We start from the raw sequence: 22,301 nt of genomic DNA on the forward strand, positions 1-22,301 counted from the left end.
ATCAGACCCATTAGCCCTGAAGCCCCTGTCATACATATGCCAATATCAGACCCATTAGTCCTGCAGCCCTTGTCAACTGTGTCCACAACAAACCTCATATTGAATAGAAGTGTCTAGTCATCTGACAACCCTAATCTCAGTGAATCTGATGACCATTTCCTACATGCTAACTGCTTTGTAATATGAGGTCTGTGTCACCATGTAAGTGGCAGCTCTGTGAGCCAGTCTGGCAGTTAGGTCTCACGTGACAGTGATCATTTAGTGACTTACTAATTGTCAGCTTAGTGGCCAAGTTCCATGACGCCACTTCACAGGGAGTTCACGTCACCTGCTGTCCTAACAGCTCAAATGACTGACAGTTTCACACCACACCCACTATCTAAATTAGCCCTGCAGCCCCTGTAATACATATGCCAACATAAGACCCATTAGCCCTGCAGCCCCTGTAATACATATGCCAACATCAGACCCATTAGCCCTGCTGCCCCTGTCATACATATGCCAACATCAGACCCATTAGCCTTGTATCCCCTGTCATACATATGCCAACATCAGACCCATTAGCCCTGCAGCCCCTGTCATACGTATGCCAACATCAGTCCCATTAGCCCTGCAGCCCCTGTCATACATATACCAACATCAGACCCATTAGCCTTGTATCCCCTGTCATACATATGCCAACATCAGACCCATTAGCCCTGCAGCCCCTGTCATACGTATGCCAACATCAGACCCATTAGCCCTGCAGCCCCTGTCATACATATGCCAACCTCATACCCATTAGCTCTGCATCCCCTGTCATACATATGCCAACATCATACCCATTAGCCCTGTATCCCCTGTCATACATATGCCAACATCAGACCCATTAGCCCTGGAGCCCCTGTCATACGTATGCCAACATCAGAAACATTAGCCCTGCAGCCCCTGTCATACGTATGCCAACATCAGAAACATTAGCCCTGCAGCCCCTGTCATACGTATGCCAACATCAATCAGACCCATTAGCCCTGCAGCCCCTGTCATACATATGCCAACATCAGACCCATAAGCCCTGCAACCCCTGTCATACATATGCTAACATCAGACACATTAGTCCTGCAACCTCTGTAATACATATGCCAACATCAGACCCATTAGCTCTGCAGCCCCTGTCATACATATGAAAACATCAGACCCATTAGCCCTGAAGCCCCTGTCAAACATATGCCAAAATCAAACCCATTAGCCTCTGTCATACATATGCCAACATCAGACCCATTAGCTCTGCAGCCCCGTCATACATATGCCAACATCAGACCCATTAGCCCTGCAGCCCTTGTCATACATATGCCAACATCAGACCCATTAGCACTGCAGCCCCTGTCATACATATGCCAACATCAGACCCATTAGTCCTGCAGCCCTTGTCATACATATGCCAACATCAGACCCATTAGTCCTGCAGCCCCTGTCATACATATGCCAACATCAGACCCATTAGTCCTGCAGCCCCTGTCATACATATGCCAACATCAGACCCATTAGTCCTGCAGCCCCTGTAATACATATGCCAACATCAGACCCATTAGTCCTGCAGCCCTTGTCATACATATGCCAACATCAGACCCATTAGCCCTGCAGCCCCTGTCATACATATGCCAACATCAGACCCATTAGTCCTGCAGCCCCTGTAATACATATGCCAACATCAGAAACATTAGTCCTGCAGCCCCTGTCATACATATGCCAACATCAGACCCATTAGCCCTGCAGCCCCTGTCATACATATGCCAACATCAGACCCATTAGCCCTGCAGCCCCTGTCATACATATGCCAACATCAGACCCATTAGCCCTGCAGCCCCTGTCATACATATGCCAACATCAGACCCATTAGCCCTGAAGCCCCTGTCAAACATATGCCAACATCAGACCCATTAGCCCTGCAACCCCTGTAATACATATGCCAACATCAGACCCATTAGCCCTGAAGCCCCTGTCAAACATATGCCAAAATCAAACCCATTAGCCTCTGTCATACATATGCCAACATCAGACCCATTAGCTCTGCAGCCCCTGTCATACATATGCCAACATCAGACCCATTAGCCCTGCAGCCCTTGTCATACATATGCCAACATCAGACCCATTAGCCCCTGTCATACATATGCCAACATCAGACCCATTAGTCCTGCAACCCTTGTCATACATATGCCAACATCAGACCCATTAGCCCCGCAGCTCCTGTCATACATATGCCAACATCAGACCCATTAGTCCCGCAGCTCCTGTCATACATATGCCAACATCAGACCCATTAGTCCCGCAGCCCCTGTCATACATATGCCAACATCAGACCCATTAGCCCTGCAGCCCCTGTCATACATATGCTAACATCAGACCCATTAGCCCTGCAGCCCCTGTAATACATATGCCAACATCAGACCCATTAGTCCTGCAGCCCCTGTCATACATATGCCAACATCAGACCCATTAGTCCTGCAACCCCTGTAATACATATGCCAACATCAGACCCATTAGTCCTGCAGCCCCTGTCATACATATGCCAACATCAGACCCATTAGTCCTGCAACCCCTGTAATACATATGCCAACATCAGACCCATTAGCCCTGAAGCCCCTGTCAAACATATGCCAACATCAGACCCATTAGTCCTGCAACCCCTGTCATACATATGCCAACATCAGACCCATTAGCCCTGCAGCCCCTGTCATACATATGCCAACATCAGACCCATTAGCCCTGCAGCCCCTGTCATACATATGCCAACATCAGACCCATTAGTCCTGAAGCCCCTGTCATACATATGCCAACATCAGACCCATTAGTCCTGCAGCTCTTGTCATACATATGCCAACATCAGACCCATTAGCCCTGCAGCCCCTGTCATACATATGCCAACATCAGACCCATTAGCCCTGCAGCCCCTGTCATACATATGCCAACATCAGACCCATTAGTCCTGAAGCCCCTGTCATACATATGCCAACATCAGACCCATTAGTCCTGCAGCTCTTGTCATACATATGCCAACATCAGACCCATTAGCCCTGCAGCCCCTGTCATACATATGCCAACATCAGACCCATTAGCCCTGCAGCCCCTGTCATACATATGCCAACATCAGACCCATTAGCCCTGCAGCCCCTGTCATACATATGCCAACATCAGACCCATTAGTCCTGAAGCCCTTGTCATACATATGCCAACATCAGACCCATTAGTCCTGCAACCCCTGTCATACATATGCCAACATCAGACCCATTAGTCCTGCAGCCCCTGTCATACATATGCCAACATCAGACCCATTAGTCCTGCAGCCCCTGTCATACATATGCCAACATCAGACCCATTAGCCCTGCAGCCCCTGTCATACATATGCCAACATCAGACCCATTAGCCGTGCAGCTCCTGTCATACATATGCCAACATCAGACCCATTAGTCCTGCAGCCCCTGTAATACATATGCCAACATCAGACCCATTAGTCCTGCAGCCCTTGTCATACATATGCCAACATCAGACCGATTAGTCCTGCAGCCCTTGTCATACATATGCCAACATCAGACCCATTAGCCCTGCAGCCCCTGTCATACATATGCCAACATCAGACCCATTAGTCCTGCAACCCCTGTCATACATATGCCAACATCAGACCCATTAGTCCTACAGCCCCTGTCATACGTATGCCAACATCAGACCCATTAGTCCTACAGCCCCTGTCATACATATGCCAACATCAGACCCATTAGTCCTGAAGCCCCGTCATACATATGCCAACATCAGACCCATTAGTCCTGAAGCCCCTGTCATACATATGCCAACATCAGACCCATTAGTCCTGCAGCCCTTGTCAACTGTGTCCACAACAACCCTCATATTGAATAGAAGCGTCCAGTCAGCTGACAACCCTAATCTCAGTGAATCTGATGACCATTTCCTACGTGCTAACTGCTTTGTAATATGAGGTCTGTGTCACTATGTAAGTGGCAACTCTGTGAGCCAGTAGGGCAGTTAGGTCTCACGTGACAGTGATCATTTAGTGACTTACTAATTGTCAGCTTAGTGGCCAAGTTCCATGACGTCACTTCACAGGGAGTTCACGTCACCTCTGTCCTAACAGCTCAAATGACTGACAGTTTCACACCACACCTACTACCTAAACCCCTCCCCCCAAACCCATGCCCGCACCGCGCGGCGTTGTGGGTAAGAACCCTAGCTCCGTTACCTGGGATCCCTGGCGGGCCGCTTCCTGTTGTCACTTGTCTAGAACTTCCGCCTACAGCCAATTGGCTCTATGGAAGCCCCGCCCCTAGATAACTGACAGCACGTAAACGCCGACGTCAGTGCGCGTGCCAACCTGGCTTGCGAGATCCGCTGGTAACGAGATGCTTTTGGTGCACGAGCTTGTAGGGAACGGACCCACGGCCGTGTGAGCGCGCAGGGCTAAAAACTCAATGAGTTGTGGTGAATAAAGCTCTGTGCTAAAGTAGTATTTAGATAATAAGAGCTGCTAGTTTTATCTGTACCTTATGTATTTATATAAAGCTGCAATAAACCTTCATTATTTGTCAACACTCACATTCCCCACAGTCATTGGCTGCACTCTAGTGACGTCATTATTGGTCTTTAATTGGCCTCCTAAACAACAACATGGCTGCTCCCATCTATACTATAATCGTGTTTGTAACGCGTCTATAGGCAGTTGCGTGCACAGCCAAAATAATTCACCTGGATGCAGCGTAGACAAACCTGAACCTTAAAAAAGACGCATCCGCCCGCACGAAAAAACAAAAAACACGTAACCACCCGCATGAAATAACAAAAAACACGTAACCACCCCGCACTTAATAACGAAAAAACACGTAACCACCCGCATGAAATAACAAAAAAACACGTAACCCCCCGCACAAAATAACAAAACAAAACGTAACCACCCGCATGAAATAACAAAAAAACACATAACCACCTGCACGAAATAATGAAAAAACACGTAACCACCCGTACGAAATAACGAAAAAACACGTAACCACCTGCACGAAATAACGAAAAAACACATAACCACCCGCACGAAATAACGAAAAAACACGTAATCACCCGTACGAAATAACGAAAAAACAACCACCCGCACAAAATAACAAAAAAAATCTAACCTCCCGCACAAAGTGTTAATAAACACCTAAACCGCAAAACCCCACATTGCAAAATAATAAAGTGATTAACCCCTAATCCGCAAAATGAAATAATTAAAATATTAACCCCTAAACCGCCCACCCCCCACATCACAATAAACCCAATTTACCTATTAACCCCTGAACGGCCAAACCCCCACATTGCAACAAACCTAATTAACCTATTAACCCCTAAACCGCCAACCCCCCCCCCCACAACGCAAATAACTAATTTAATTACTAAACCCCCTAACCTAATAACCCCTAAATTAACCCCAATTACTACTAAATTACAATTAAAATAATAAAACCTAACATTAAATTACAAATAAATTATAAAAACTCTAAAATTACATAAAAAATAAACAAAATTATGAAAAATAAAAAAATTGAACAATCCCTATGAAAATAAAAAAGCCCCCCCAAAATAAAAACACCCCCTAAACTACCAATAGCCCTTAAAAGGGCCTTTTGTAGGGCATTGCCCTAAGTTAAACAGCTCTTTTACATTTAAAAAATACTAAGTCCCCCTAACAGTAAACCCCCCCCACCCACCAATCCCCCAAAATAAATTAACCTAACACTAAAAAAAACTAAACTACCTAAAGGGGCATTTGTATGGGCATTGCCCTTAAAAGGGCATTCAACGCTTTTACTGCCCTTAAAAGGGCAATCAGCTTTTTTACAGCCCATTAAATTCCTAAACTTAAAAATCAAAAACCCTCCACAAATAAAAAAAAATCCTAACACTGAGCCCCAAATAGGTACTCACGGTTCCTGAAGTCCGGCGGAGAAGGTCTTCCAGGCGGCTCCATCATCTTCTATCTTCATCCGGAGCGAAGGCGGAGTGGAGGTGTGGAGCTGGCTTCCCCGATGCACGGATCCTCAGCAGCGGTTCTCATTGGCGGTCTTCAGCAGCGGCGGTCCTCATCGGTGTGGAGGCTCCTCTTCATGCAATTGTCCGTCGCACGCTGAAGATTGAATGTAAGGTACCCCAGATTTATTGGGGTACCTTGCATTCCTATTGGCTGAAATTTTGAAATCAGCCAATTGGATGAGAGTGAGAGCTAATGAAATCTTATTGGCTGATTTGAACAGCCAATAGGATTTCAGTAGCTCTAATCCTATTGGCCGATTTAAAAATTTCAGCCAATAGGAATGCAAGGTACCCCAAATTTAATGTGGTACCTTGCATTCAATCTTCAGTGTACGACGGACATCGGATGAAGAGGAGCTGCCGCTGTTGAGGACCGCCGCTGAGGATCCACGCATCATAGAAGACAGCTCTGCACCTCCGCGCCGCCTTCGTTCTGGATGAAGAGATGATTGCCCTTTTAACGACAATGCCCATACAAATGCCCCTTTAGGGGCAATGGGTAGTTTAGATTTTTTTTTAGTGTTAGGTTTTTTTATTTTGGGGGGGTTTGGTGGGTGAGGGGTTTTACTGTTAGGGGGTAAATGGTAATTTGTTTAGGTAAAAGAGCTGTTTAACTTAGGGCAATGCCCTACAAAAGCCCTTTTAAGGGCTATTGGTAGTTTAGTATTAGATTAGGGGGTGTTTTTATTTTGGGGGGATTTTTTATAGGGGAATTAATTTAGGTTTACATTTTTTATTTTGGATAGCTTTGATTATTTTTTTCTGTAATTTTACTTTTTTTATTTTGTGCTTTGAGGTTTGTAGTTTTTTGTTTTATAGACTGACCTCTGGGCAGGCTTATCGCCTAGTTGCTTTATAAACACTTAAAGGGACAGTCAACACTAAAATTGTTATTGTGTAAAAAGATAGTAACGCCTTTACTACCCATTCCTCAGCTTTGCACAACAAACATTGTTATATTAATATACTGTATAACATTTAAGCCTCTTCCTGTGTACATATGGGCTGCTCTGACTGCAATGAGATTCAATGTGTTCTGCAAGAGACCGTATTAAATATAAAGTATGTTTTATTCATGAAGAGAGCAGTGATGTAAAGAACTAACTGTAATGTAAAAATACTAGTGACCCTGCACCTCTGTGTTTAACCCTTGCAAAAAGCTAGCACATTGTTAAAGGGTCACTGAACCCCAATTTTTTCTTTCGTGATTCAGATAGAGCATGCAATTTTAAACATCTTTCTAATTTACTCCTATTATTAATTTTTCTTCATTCTCTTGCTTTCTTTATTTGAAAAAGAAGGCATCTAAAGCTATTTTTTTGGTTCATGACCATGGAAAGCACTTATTCATTGGTGGATGAATTTACCCACCAATCAACAAGAACAACACAGTGTGTTCACCAAAAATGGGCCGGCATCTAAACTTACATTCTTGCATTTCAAATAAAGATACCAAGAGAATGAAAAGAATTTGATAATAGGAGTAAATTAGAAAGTTGCTTAGAATTATGATAGAAAAAAAATGAGTTCAGTGTCCCTTTAAAGTATCATTATGGAGCCACATAACACTGCTAGTCGTGTGACTAGTGCTGTTGATTTCCAGTGAGGGCCAGCAGTGCTGCGGTAATTCTACTGTGTGTTATATTAATATTCTGTATAACATTTAAACCTCTGAATGTCTGCCTGTTACTAAGGCACTACAGACAGCCTCTTATCACATGCTTTTTTATTAGCTTTTCACAACTAGTTCTTGTGGACCATATAGATAACATTGTGGTCATTCCCGTGGAGTTGTGCAGGACACATCACTTAATGGCTAAAATGCAATTCAGTAGATAATAAATAAATAGCCATGTGATCAGGGGGCTGTCAGAGACTCAGATACAAGGTAATCACAGAGGCAAAAAGTATATTAATATAACTGAGATAAGGAGCAGTCTGCAGAGGCTTAGATACAAGGTAATCAAAGAGGTAAAAAGTATATTAATATAACTGAGATAAGAGGCAGTCTGCAGAGGCTTAGATACAAGGTAATCAAAGAGGTAAAAAGTATATTAATATAACTGAGATAAGGAGCAGTCTGCAGAGGCTTAGATACAAGGTAATCAAAGAGGTAAAAAGTATATTAATATAACTGAGATAAGGGGCAGTCTGCAGAGGCTTAGATACAGGGTAATCAAAGAGGTAAAAAGTATATTAATATAACTGAGATAAGGGGCAGTCTGCAGAGGCTTAGATACAAGGTAATCAAAGAGGTAAAAAGTATATTAATATAACTGAGATATGGGGCAGTCTGCAGAGGGTTAGATACAAGGTAATCACAGAGGTAAAAAGTATATTAATATAACTGAGATAAGAGGCAGTCTGCAGAGGCTTAGATACAAGGTAATCAAAGAGGTAAAAAGTATATTAATATAACTGAGATATGGGGCAGTCTGCAGAGGCTTAGATACAAGGTAATCACAGAGGTAAAAAGTATATTAATATAACTGAGATAAGGAGCAGTCTGCAGAGGCTTAGATACAGGGTAATCACAGAGGTAAAATGTATATTAATATAACTGAGATAAGGAGCAGTCTGCAGAGGCTTAGATACAGGGTAATCACAGAGGTAAAATGTATATTAATATAACTGAGATAAGGAGCAGTCTGCAGAGGCTTAGATACAGGGTAATCACAGAGGTAAAATGTATATTAATATAACTGAGATAAGGAGCAGTCTGCAGAGGCTTAGATACAGAGTAATCACAGAAGTAAAAAGTATATTAATATAACTGAGATAATGAGCAGTCTGCAGAGGCTTATATACAAGGTAATCAAAGAGGTAAAAAGTATATTAATATAACTGAGATAAGGGGCAGTCTGCAGAGGATGAGATACAAGGTATTAAACCACCTCCTACTCTCCTCCTCTCTTGTCACCTCATCACACTCCCGTTTACAGGACTTCTCCAGACTGGCTCCCATCTTGTGGAACTCTCTGCCTCGCTCCACAAGACTCTCTTCTAGTTTTAAAAGCTTCAAGTGCTCCCTAAAGACTCTACTGTTCAGGGATGCATACAACCTACGCTAACCTTTCTTTATACCAGTTCCTCCCCTCCATTGCTATCCTCTGAACCCCCTTAGCATGTAAGCCTAAAAGTCCAGCTGTTTGTAGATCACCTTCTCAAGAGCTGACTACAACAGTGCAACTCTTGGCAGGGCCCTCTACCCATTTGATCCCTATAATTGTTTTGTTGTACTCCCCCTTTGTTTATAGCGCTGCGGAATCTGTTGGCGCTCTACAAATAACCGATAATAATAAGGTAATCACAGAGGTAAAAAGTGTATTAATATAACTGAGATAAGGAGCAGTCTGCAGAGGCTTAAATACAATGTACGGTAATCACAGAGGTAAAAAGTATATTAATATAACTGAGATAAGGGGCCGTCTGCAGAGGCTTAGATACAAGGTAATCACAGAGGTAAAAAGTATATTAATATAACTGAGATAAGGGGCAGTCTGCAGAGGCTTAGATACAGGGTAATCACAGAGGTAAAGTGTATTAATATAACTGAGATAAGGAGCAGTCTGCAGAGGCTTAGATACAGGGTAATCACAGAGGTAAAAAGTATATTAATATAACTGAGATAAGGGGCATTCTGCAGAGGCTTATATACAAGGTAATCACAGAAGTAAAGTGTATTAATATAACTGAGATAAGGGGGCAGTCTGCAGAGGCTTAGATACAGGGTAAACACAGAGGTAAAGTGTATTAATATAACTGAGATAAGGAGCAGTCTGCAGAGGCTTAGATACAAGGTAATCACAGAGGTAAAAAGTATATTCATATAACTGAGATAAGGGGCATTCTGCAGAGGCTAGGATACAAGGTAATCAAAGAGATAAAATGTGTATTAAAATAACTGAGATAAGGAGCAGTCTGCAGAGGCTTAGATACAAGGTAATCACAGAGGTAAAAAGTATATTAATATAACCGAGATAAGGGGCAGTCTGCAGAGGCTTAGATACAGGTAATCACAGAGGTAAAGTGTATTAATATAACTGAGATAAGGGGCAGTCTGCAGAGGCTTAGATACAGGTAATCAGAGGTAAAAAGTATATTTATATAACTGAGATAAGGGGCAGTCTGCAGAGGCTTAGAAACAGGGTAATCACAGAGGTAAAAAGTATATTAAAGTGAATGTAAATGTGCCTGCATCCGGTAATGGCATAGCATAGATTTTAAAAAAATAAGACAAACTTTCATTCATGATTTTTTTAAATTTTCTATATTTATTCCAAATTCTACCTTTTTTATTAGCACCCTTCACACAATGTGACGTGTTATGAAAGGGGCTGAATGCCCTGGGGGAAAAAATAATTAGTAGATTGAATATTGGTCATCTGTCAATCAAGTAACCAGTATGGCGGGCGAAGAAACCACGCTAATCGTTAGTGAATTAAAAGGTAGAATTTGGAATAAATATAGAAAATGTAAAAAAATCATGAGTGAAAGTCTGCCTTAAATCTATGCTGTGACCTTAGCGGATGCGGGCAAGTTTACATTCACTTTAATATAACTGTGTTGGTTGTGCAAAACTGGGGAATGGGTAATAAAGGGATTAGCTATCTTTTTAAACAATAATCCTTTTGGAGTTGACTGTCCCTTTAAACTTTACACTTATTTTGTCAATACTTAAACAACTAATTAAACTTAAAAAAACAACGTCTGCAGGTTATTCTCAGACTATTTTTTTTTCTTTGAATGCTTCATTCCATCTAGCATTCATTTAGTGTTTAATGTCCCTTTAATGCCAGTGTAGTCTTTTGGTTCAAAGTCGTGACAGAGCCTTTATTAGATAGAGGAAATTCTTCTATAGCGCTTGTATACCCCTGTTCTTCAGACACACGGATGGGGTTATCCTGTTAAATGTGAAAAGTGACCGAGCAAAACAGGTGATTTGGTGCAAGTCCTTTTTTTTTTATTTGTCTTTGAAGTGGGATTTTTGTTGCTATTATACCCCAATTCCAAGCCAAGAGATGTCATTGGAAAAATGGATTTCCCGCTTTCTGTAACCGGGTCACATGCCTATCTGCTTTTTTGGGGGAATTGGGAGCGCTGAATAAAAACATCTTTTTTTCAACTCAAGGTCTTCTGCCCCTCTAAGTGAATGAGAGCTGCCCTTTATAAAAAAATAAAACGATCATTGTTCTACTCTTACAGGCGCATGAGGGGTGATAGACTTTCTGTTAGGTCTCCCTGGTGCCTTGTACTGCAGGAATAAAATATATACAGTGACAAGCAGCACCACAGTAAACTATTAACTCAAACATGTAAAATATTATTTTTTTGTATAGAATTAGCTTAATCCTGAAAATGTATCTCATGTGAATGTAAAACTATTACAGTATCTTTGCTCTTGACATTGAATACTCAATAATATTCCTCTGCTTAGTTTTACACTTATATATTTTTACCCTTTTCTTAACTCATTAACAACTTTAATGTTGGTTCCTCATACTGTTTTGTTATTTTTTTATTTGTCATTTTATAAAAAGCTGAACATATTAAATCTGCTTTTATATATTTTCTCACTTGCTCTAAAGAGCTCACGGCTTCAGGGGTGCTAAGCCATTTTACACCATGGTGTTAAGACAATTTTGTAGGGGGGTTTAGCTGTTTGCATTAATTGCATTTAAACATCATTTTCAGTGGGGGGGTTTCTGTAATGACAAAGAAATCGTAACTGGCCTTTTTTCAGCAAACAAAGCACTTTTAGGGGGAAAAAAACTTTACAGAAATATATGAAGGGTTTTTTTTTGTGTATTTTTATAGAATGCACAATAAATCTAAGCACTGGAATTTTTATTTCCCAAATATTTCAATCACACACTTTATGTTTCCGCAGTTAACATCACATCTCCTTTCCAAAATACCAAAATGTAGGCAGGTCCGCCAGTAGAAATTGTGGGGCTGCTTACTAAATCACTGATCGGGGCCCCCTTTGACCTTTGATCCAGACCCAAATTCAGGACGCCTAATAAATGTTGAGGAGCTGGCACCATAAAAAAAAACTTTTTTAAAAAAAATAAACTGACTAGATCATTTGTACTAAGAATAAAACACAATTTGTATATACTTATAAACTTATAAATGATGTATATTCTGGTAGCAAGCTGGGCCTTAGATCACCATGAGAAGACTGGACAGTTCACATGGCAGAGCCAAGAAGGTAGCAATACACACATGGACATACAAGCACACAATGGTGGGATACACACATGCACAAACATACATGCAGGGCTAAACAGACACACACACACATGCAGACACACAAACATACATTACAGAAATAGTTACACAAACATACATGCAGGGCTAAACAGACACACACACACATGCAGACACACAAACATACATTACAGAAATAGTTACACAAACATACATGCAGGGCTAAACAGACACACACATGCAGACACACAAACATACATTATAGAAATAGTTACACAAACATACATGCAGGGCTAAACAGACACACACACACATGCAGACACACAAACATACATTACAGAAATAGTTACACAAACATACATGCAGGGCTAAACAGACACACACACACATGCAGACACACAAACATACATTACAGAAATAGTTACACAAACATACATTACAGAAATAGTTACACAAACATACATTACAGAAATAGTTACACAAACATACATGCAGGGCTAAACAGACACACACACACATGCAGACACACAAACATACATTACAGAAATAGTTACACACACACACACACATACAGACACACAAACATACATTACAGAAATAGTTACACAAACATACATGCAGGGCTAAACAGACACACACATACATGCAGACACACAAACATACATTACAGAAATAGTTACACAAACATACATGCAGACACACAAACATACATTACAGAAATAGTTACACAAACATACATGCAGGGCTAAACAGACACACACACACATGCAGACACACAAACATACATTACAGAAATAGTTACACAAACATACATGCAGACACACAAACATACATTACAGAAATAGTTACACAAACATACATGCAGACACACAAACATACATTACAGAAATAGTTACACAAACATACATTACAGAAATAGTTACACAAACATACATGCAGGGCTAAACAGACACACACACACACATGCAGACACACAAACATACATTATAGAAATAGTTACACAAACATACATGCAGACACACAAACATACATTACAGAAATAGTTACACAAACATACATGCAGGGCTAAACAGACACACACACACATGCAGACACACAAACATACATTACAGAAATAGTTACACAAACACACATGCAGACACAGAAACATACATTACAGAAATAGTTACACAAACATACATGCAGGGCTAAACAGACACACACACACATGCATTACAGAAATAGTTACACAAACATACATGCAGGGCTAAACAGACACACACACACATGCAGACACACAAACATACATTACAGAAATAGTTACACAAACATACATTACAGAAATAGTTACACAAACATACATGCAGGGCTAAACAGACACACACACATGCAGACACACAAACATACATTACAGAAATAGTTACACAAACATACATGCAGGGCTAAACAGACACACACACACACATGCAGACACAGAAACATACATTACAGAAATAGTTACACAAACATACATGCAGACACACAAACATACATTACAGAAATAGTTACACAAACATACATGCAGACACACAAGGATAGATACACACACACAGACACATAGAGGGGTAGATACACATACAGGGAAAGATACACACATACATGCAGACACACAGACAAAAAACATACAGGGATAGACTATACATGGATTGATATACATGCAGACAGACAAATACATGGTTGGACACAGGGACATAGAACACACATATGGTCATACACACAGGGACACATAACACACAGACACAGAACACACACAGGGGCATACACATATGGACACAGAACACACGGGGGCATACAACACAAACACAAGGACATACACATAGACACACACATGAACACAAAACACACATGGGGCATACAACACAAACACAAGGACATATACATAGACACGAACACACAACACACACACACACAGGGGAATACAACACAAACACAGGGACATACACATGAACACAGAACACACACGGGGGAATACAACACAAACACAGGGACATACACATAGACACACATAGGGACACAAAACACACACGGGGCATACAACACAAACACAAGGACATACACATAGACACACACATGAACACAGAACACACACGGGGGAATACAACACGAACACAGGGACAGACACACATAGGGACACAGAAGACACACGGGGGCATACAACACAAACACAGGGACAGACACATAGGGACACAGAAGACACACGGGGGCATACAACACAAACACAGGGACAGACACACATAGGGACACAGAACAGACACTGGGGCATACAACACAAACACAGGGACAGACACATAGGGACACAGAACAGGCACTGGGGCATACAACACAAACACAGGGACAGACACATAACACACATGGACAGAACACACACAGGGCATACAACACAAACACAGGGACATACACATAGACACACGCAGGGACACAACACACATGGACACAGAACACACACAGGAGCATACAACACAAACACAGGGACACATAACACACACAGGGGCATACACACAGAGGGGGACACAGAACACACACAGGGGCACATACACAGGGACATACACATAGACACACACAGGGACACATAACACACACAGGGGCATACACACAGAGGGGGACACAGAACACACACAGGGGCACATACACAAACACATACACATAGACACACACAGGGGCATACAACACAAACACAGTGACATACACATAGACACACACAGGGGCATACACACAGAGGGGGACACAGAACACACACAGTTGCACATACACAAACACAGGGACATACACATAGACACACACAGGGACACATAACACACACAGGGGCATACACACAGAGGGGGACACAGAACACACACAGTTGCACATACACAAACACAGGGACATACACATAGACACACACAGGGACACATAACACACACAGGGGCATGCACACAGAGGGGGACACATAACACACACAGGGGCACATACACAAACACAGGGACATACACATAGACACACACAGGGACACATAACACACACAGGGGCATACACACAGAGGGGGACACAGAACACACACAGGGGCACATACACAAACACAGGGACATACACATAGACACACACAGGGACACATAACACACACAGGGGCATACACACAGAGGGGGACACAGAACAAACACAGGGGCACATACACAAACAAAAGGATATCTTTAATACTTCTGTGACTGTTGCAACTTTAGTTCCAACCTAAGTTCCAGCTCACTGGGAACCCCCTCCTGCTCAATTAAATTGGACAAAAAACACACATAAACAGACACACACGTACAGGGACACAGAATGCACACAGAACACACACACACACAGGGACACAGAACACACACACAGGGACACAGAACACACACACAGGGACACAGAACACACACACAGGGACACAGAACATACACACACAGGGACACAGAACATACACACACAGGGATACAGAATACACACACACACACACAGGGACACAGAATACACACACACAGGGACACAGAATACACACACACAGGGACACAGAATACATACACACACAGGGACACATAACATACACACACAGGGACACATAACATACACACACAGGGACACATAACATACACACACAGGGACACATAACATACACACACAGGGACACATAACATACACACACAGGGATACATAACATACACACACAGGGACACATAACATACACACACAGGGACACATAACATACACACACAGGGACACAGAACACACACACACAGGGACACAGAACACACACAGACAGACAGAGACATCCAGCCTAATGCTGCCCCTTTAGTTCCAGTCTGAGGTCCAGTTCACTGGGGACCACTCATGCTCAATTAGAATGCAAGTCATGAAGTAGGGAGCATGCTCTGGTTTCATTTAATGGAGGTAAGCGGTATGGTTAATGATGATCCATACCACCTGCTTCATCAGAAAACAAATAATTGAGACCAAGGGTTGGCCAGGGCAATGAGCAAAACAACAACCACTGGGGTATTAATAATATAACTCAAAATAAATGTGGTAAGGTTTACAGGGGTGAATAGGCATAAGACATTGCCTAAATGAATTGTGATTTTGTTATGGTTAATTTATTAGAACAGATAATTACAAGACAGGAGACGGTTTGACAAAATAATGAAACAGTGCAGAGCTGATTATCAGGGTGCAGTGTAATTAGAAGGGTTGCCCGGCTGTTTTACATGGCCTAGATCTAGTGGTGTCTAGAAAGGAGTCTGTGGGTGTCAGGTTAGGAAATGTCCAGAAGAAGACCCAAATGCTAGGGCGAACTTAATCAACACCCTTGCACTCTGAGTTTAATCCAGGACGTGACCCCACGACAACCTCCAAAAAACAATTTACTCACGATATGGAGCAGGGTTAGCCTGTGCCCAAAGTAATTCAAGATATCAGCCAGAAAGACTTCTGAATAAGGAACTGGTTTCAGGAAATGTCTTCCACAGAATCAGGAAAGCAGGGATAGTCCACTTATACTTAGACAGAAGAAGGGTAAAACAGGAAACAGTTAATAATGCAGGAGTAGGTAATTTGTTATCAGGCAGTTTGAGGGTAAACACTGTGTAGATAGTCTTTGCAAAGTATGCAACAGGTAATCAGGCAGTTTGAGGGTTAACACGGTGTAGTCAGAACTTGCAGAGTTAACAACATGTAATCAGGTAGTTTGAGGGTTAACACTGTGCAGACAGTCTTTGCAGAGTATGCAACAAGTAATCAGGCAGTTTGAGGGTTAACACTGTGTAGATAGTCTTTGCAGAATATGCAACAAGTAATCAGGCAGTTTGAGGGTTAACACTGTGTAGATAGTCTTTGCAGAATATGCAACAGGAAATCAGGCAGTTTGAGGGTTAACACGGTGTAGTCAGAACTTGCAGAGTTAACAACATGTAATCAGGTAGTTTGAGGGTTAACACTGTGCAGACAGTCTTTGCAGAGTATGCAATAGGTAAACAGGCAGTTTGAGGTTAACACTGTGTAGATAGTCTTTGCAGAGTATGCAACAGGTAATCAGGCAGTTTGAGGGTTAACACTGTGTAGTCAGAACTTGCAGAGTTAACAACATGTAATCAGGTAGTTTGAGGTTTAACACTGTGCAGACAGTCTTTGCAGAGTATGCAACAAGTAATCAGGCAGTTTGAGGGTTAACACTGTGTAGATAGTCTTTGCAGAATATGCAACAAGTAATCAGGCAGTTTGAGGGTTAACACTGTGTAGATAGTCTTTGCAGAATATGCAACAGGAAATCAGGCAGTTTGAGGGTTAACACGGTGTAGTCAGAACTTGCAGAGTTAACAACATGTAATCAGGTAGTTTGAGGGTTAACACTGTGCAGACAGTCTTTGCAGAGTATGCAATAGGTAAACAGGCAGTTTGAGGTTAACACTGTGTAGATAGTCTTTGCAGAGTATGCAACAGGTAATCAGGCAGTTTGAGGGTTAACACTGTGTAGTCAGAACTTGCAGAGTTAACAACATGTAATCAGGTAGTTTGAGGTTTAACACTGTGCAGACAGTCTTTGCAGAGTATGCAACAAGTAATCAGGCAGTTTGAAAGTTTCACAAAACAAACAGTACTTGCATTGTTTGGAGACAGGTAATCAGGAGGTTGAAGGTTAATCCAGCATAGTAAGTCCTTGAAGAGATTGGCAACAGAAAAGCAGCAGTTAGAGAGATTCCACAGTGAATTCACCACAGAAGCCACAAAGTTAAACAAACAAACGGGCACTGGAGAAACAGGAAGCCCGAAATAAAAAGCCTGGTTGTGACATCATCAGGAAGGGGTGGCTCAGACACCTGTCAATCAAGCACACAGAGAGGACTGCAGAGCTTCCCAGCAGCTGAGCGTGACAGTGGGATCCCTCTGTGTCATGTATTCCAGCTCTGTCTACATCCAGATCTACTTCTTTATCTGTATCATAAACTCCCAAATGGAGAGATTGGAAACCTCCAGATACATATGTGGCTATAAAATGGTGATCTTATATTGTGCTCAGCCAGTATGAATGTTTTTTGTGACTGTGTGTCTGTTTTACCAGTATCTCACTTGGTCAGTCTTTAACAGTGTCACTTTAATAGCGCAGGGGGAGTGACATCAGTGCAGACTGCCGCATTAAAAAATTCCCATATAAAAAAAGGTTTTCAATTCCAAATGTTCAAATGCTTGTCCACTAGGTTATCTTAGAGGGAATGGGCCTACTTAGGAGTATGGGCTTGGAGCTGCAGCTCCACCCGCCCATAGGTTAATGCGACCCTGCCAGGTCCCTGAAGGCTAGTGCGGGCTGAAAAGTACCACCACCTACAACAGTGTGGGCCGGGCTCCCTGCGTTCTATAATAGTGCACAACACTCTCTCTTGCAATTAAAGAAAGAAATGCCCCTTATTATGGTGGCTGAAAAGCACCATCGTTAGTGCGGCTCTAGGGCCGGTGTTGTGTCGAATCTGGGGATCATCAAAATAGGGAATCAGCAATTCCCGGAACCCCGGCCACACATCTCTAACCCGCCCACACATCTCCAGTAAGATAAAACACACTATGCCTAACGTCCGCCCAGGATACCTCCCACGTCTACTAAACTCCACCCAGGATAGCTGTACTTTTTCGATTTTTATCATAATTAATAAATTGTTAAAATTAATATGCAATTCTTAGTCCTGGTTGGAGTTTAGTAGAAGTGGGAGGTAGCCTGGGCGGACTTAGGATACTGTTTATTAGCTTAGTAGATGTGTGGGCGGGTTTAAGATGTGTGGGCGGGGTTCCGGGAATTGCCGATTCCCGATTTTGATGATCACTACATTTGACACAACACCGGGCCCACTGCCCTTCATTCTGCAGTAGCACTCTCTGCCGCCGTTTAAAAAAAAATATGTTCCAGCACCCGGTAAGTGTGGTAAATCGGTCTGGCTCACTGGGCCCCTGACTCCAGTCACCCCTTTCACCCCCGGATGGCTATATAATAAAGAAATTACAGGCTCTAATCCGCATGTCATTTTCTAACTATCAGCCCTGCTCTACTGTGTATTTAATCACACAAAGGGATTAAACACATAGTAGAAAGTTCTGCTCGGGATACGTGGTGCACTACTTGAGCAGAACTCGCAGCTGATCCAATCGGCAGTGCTAGTTGCTCATCTGGGCGACTAGTGCACTGATTGGATCAGCTGTTGGTTTTGCTCAGGGCCAGCAGTATACTGTGAGTCACAGGCTGCACTTTTACTGTGTGTTTATCCCCTATGCAATGTTAAATACACAGTAGAGCAGGATCTAACTGATGATAAGAGCATGTCATTTTTTTACTATAATGGCCCTTTAACCATTAGAAATTAGTAATTGATAAATATCACAAAAATATTGTTCTCAAATTATATGAGGTTGCAATTTATGCAGAATAGGAATACAATAAAGTATATGGCTGAAAGCTTGTGCACATCACACCTATATGAGGTTGCTGGGCCTCCTATTCCAAAACCATGGGCATTAATATGGAGTTGCCTTCCCCAAACTGTTGCCACAAGGTTGAAAACACTCAATTGTTTTAGAATTCTTTGTATCCTGTAGCATTAAGAGGACCTTCTCTGACATTAAAAGGTCAAGCCCCAGACCATTATCGCTCTTTTATAACATTTTACAGTGGGCACTATGCATTCCATTAGGTAGAATTCTCCTGGCATCCACCGTAGGCTGCCAGATGTAGTGTGAGTCTCCAGAGAACACACTGTCAATGCTTTAGTGGGTACAGTGGTGAAATGCTTTGCACCACTTCAGCCAAGACTTGGCATTGTGCATGTTGGCGTGATGCTTTGTACGGCTGCTTGGTCATGGAAATCAATATCAGGAAGCTCCTGAATAGGGATGGAAGTGTAATTCATTTGGTAGAATAAATAGTCCTATAGACATAAGCTTTGGACAATCGAATGTTGATTAGGAAAATCCATTAAAATTCGGTAATCATTCTGGTTTTCAAATGTTCATAGATAAATCAAATATTCAGATTTAAAATTTCGAAAGTAACATTTAATTTAACAAATACTATTCAGAAGTTCAAAAGTTCATGGGGTAGGGAATTTTGTAAGTTGATACATTATAGATACAAATATATCATTTTGAATATTGCATAATTTTGAGAGAACATCTTGGATGACGTCATTTAAGGAACCTTCATTCGTCGTTACCAAGTTACCTGTAAAATAAATATAAATCCTAAAATAGCTACAATGTAATTATTAGTTATATTGTAGCTATATTAGGGTTTATTTTATAGGTAAGTATTTATTTTTAAATAGGATTTATTTATTTAATGATAGTAATTTTAGTTTGTTTTATTTAAATTATATTTAATTTAGCGGGGTGTTAGGGTTAGGGTTAGACTTAGGTTTAGGGGTTAATAACTTTATTATAGTAGCGGCGACGTTGGGGGCGGGAGATTAGGGGTTAATAATTGTAGGTAGGTGGCGTTGATGTTAGGGAGGGCAGATTAGGGGTTAATAAAATTTATTATAGTGTTTGAGAGGCGGGAGTGCGGCGGTTTAGGGGTTAATACATTTATTATAGTGGCGGCGATGTCCGGTCGGCAGATTAGGGGTTAATAAGTGTTGGTAGGTGGCGGCGACGTTGGGGGGGGACAGATTAGGGATTAATACATATAATATAGGTGTTGGTTATGTTAGAGGCAGCAGATTAGGGGTTCATAGCTATAATGTAGGTTGCGGCGGTGTCTGGAGCGGCAGATTAGGGGTTAATAGTATAATGCAGGTGTCAGCGATAGCGGGGACGGCAGATTAGGGGTTAATAAGTGTAAGGTTAGGGGTGTTTAGACTCGGGGTTCATGTTAGGGTGTTAGGTGTAGACTTAGAAAGTATTTTCCCATAGGAAACAATGGGGCTGCGTTAGGAGCTGAACGCTGCTTTTTTGCAGGTGTTAGGTTTTTTTCAGCCAGCTCAGCCCCATTGTTTCCTATGGGGAAATTGTGCACGAGCAGGCAACGCTGGTATTGAGAGTTGAAGGGAAGCTAAATTTGCTCAACGCTCCCTTTTCTGAGGCTAACGCAGCCATTCAGACAACTCGTAATACCAGCGTTGGCTTAAGGGTGTGCTGGAAAAAAAAGGCTCGTTAGCACCGCGGGTCTTTACCGACAAAACTCGTAATCTAGGAGTTAGTTTGTGAGCAAAAAATATGTTTAGTAGAATATTTAAATTTAAGATTTTTTTAGCAGTGTGTAATTATGTGTATTAATTTAATGTATTGATACTCTTTATTATCTCATTTCATTTTCGTTTTTATTTCCACCGGTGGAATATTTTATGTACTGTTTTACATCTTATTAGATGTGATATTTTGTGCCAACATTTTATATATAAAATATATTTTTTAGCACTTCCTGCAATCAGAATCGCTTTGTAATCTATTTTATTTTATTGATTTATTGAGCCTTCCTTTATATATTGATACATTTTTTTATTATTTCCATATTTTAGTGGTCTAGCTTTTTAGCGCATTTTCTTTCTTTTTTATACTGTTTCTGCTCTAGACGTTTCCACTTCACAATAATAGCACTTACAGTGACCAGGGCAGATCTAGTAGGACAAACGTTTCACAAACAGGCTTTGGGGCCTATTTATCAAGCTACGAATGGAGCTTGAGGACCCGTATTTCTGGAGAGTCTTCAGACTCGCCAGAAACAGCAGTTATGAAGCAGCGGTCACAAAGACCGCTGCTCCATAACCCTGTTCGCCTGCTCTGAGCAGGCAGACAGGAATCGCCGGAATTCAACCCGATCGGGTTGATTGACACCCCCTGCTGGCATCCCATTGGCTGCGAGTCTGCAGGGGGCGGCGTTGCACCAGCAGCTCACAAGAGCAGCTGGAGCTGAAAACCTAAACTCAATAATTAGTAGGGGACAAATACTTTTGGCCATATAGTGGTTCCTGACCACAAACAATATTACTTAATAAAATGTGCCTAATAGTTGCTGTCAGGTTATAGTATAAAACGTTTTATTTGAATGT

At 41.8% G+C, this 22,301-nt stretch overlaps 1 protein-coding gene across 1 annotated transcript in view; it reads right to left on the bottom strand.

The window, feature by feature from the left end:
• Positions 1–4,169, bottom strand: part of TBCEL (tubulin folding cofactor E like) — a 307,875-nt gene extending 303,706 nt beyond the window's left edge. Inside the window, 1 exon segment of the mRNA XM_053691582.1 lies at positions 4,055–4,169. The gene's annotated coding sequence lies outside the window, so the exon portion shown is untranslated.
• Positions 4,170–22,301: the final 18,132 nt, after the last annotated feature.

Source organism: Bombina bombina, chromosome 8, assembly GCF_027579735.1.
Source record: "Bombina bombina isolate aBomBom1 chromosome 8, aBomBom1.pri, whole genome shotgun sequence".
In the NCBI taxonomy this organism is placed as follows: Eukaryota; Metazoa; Chordata; class Amphibia; order Anura; family Bombinatoridae; genus Bombina; species Bombina bombina.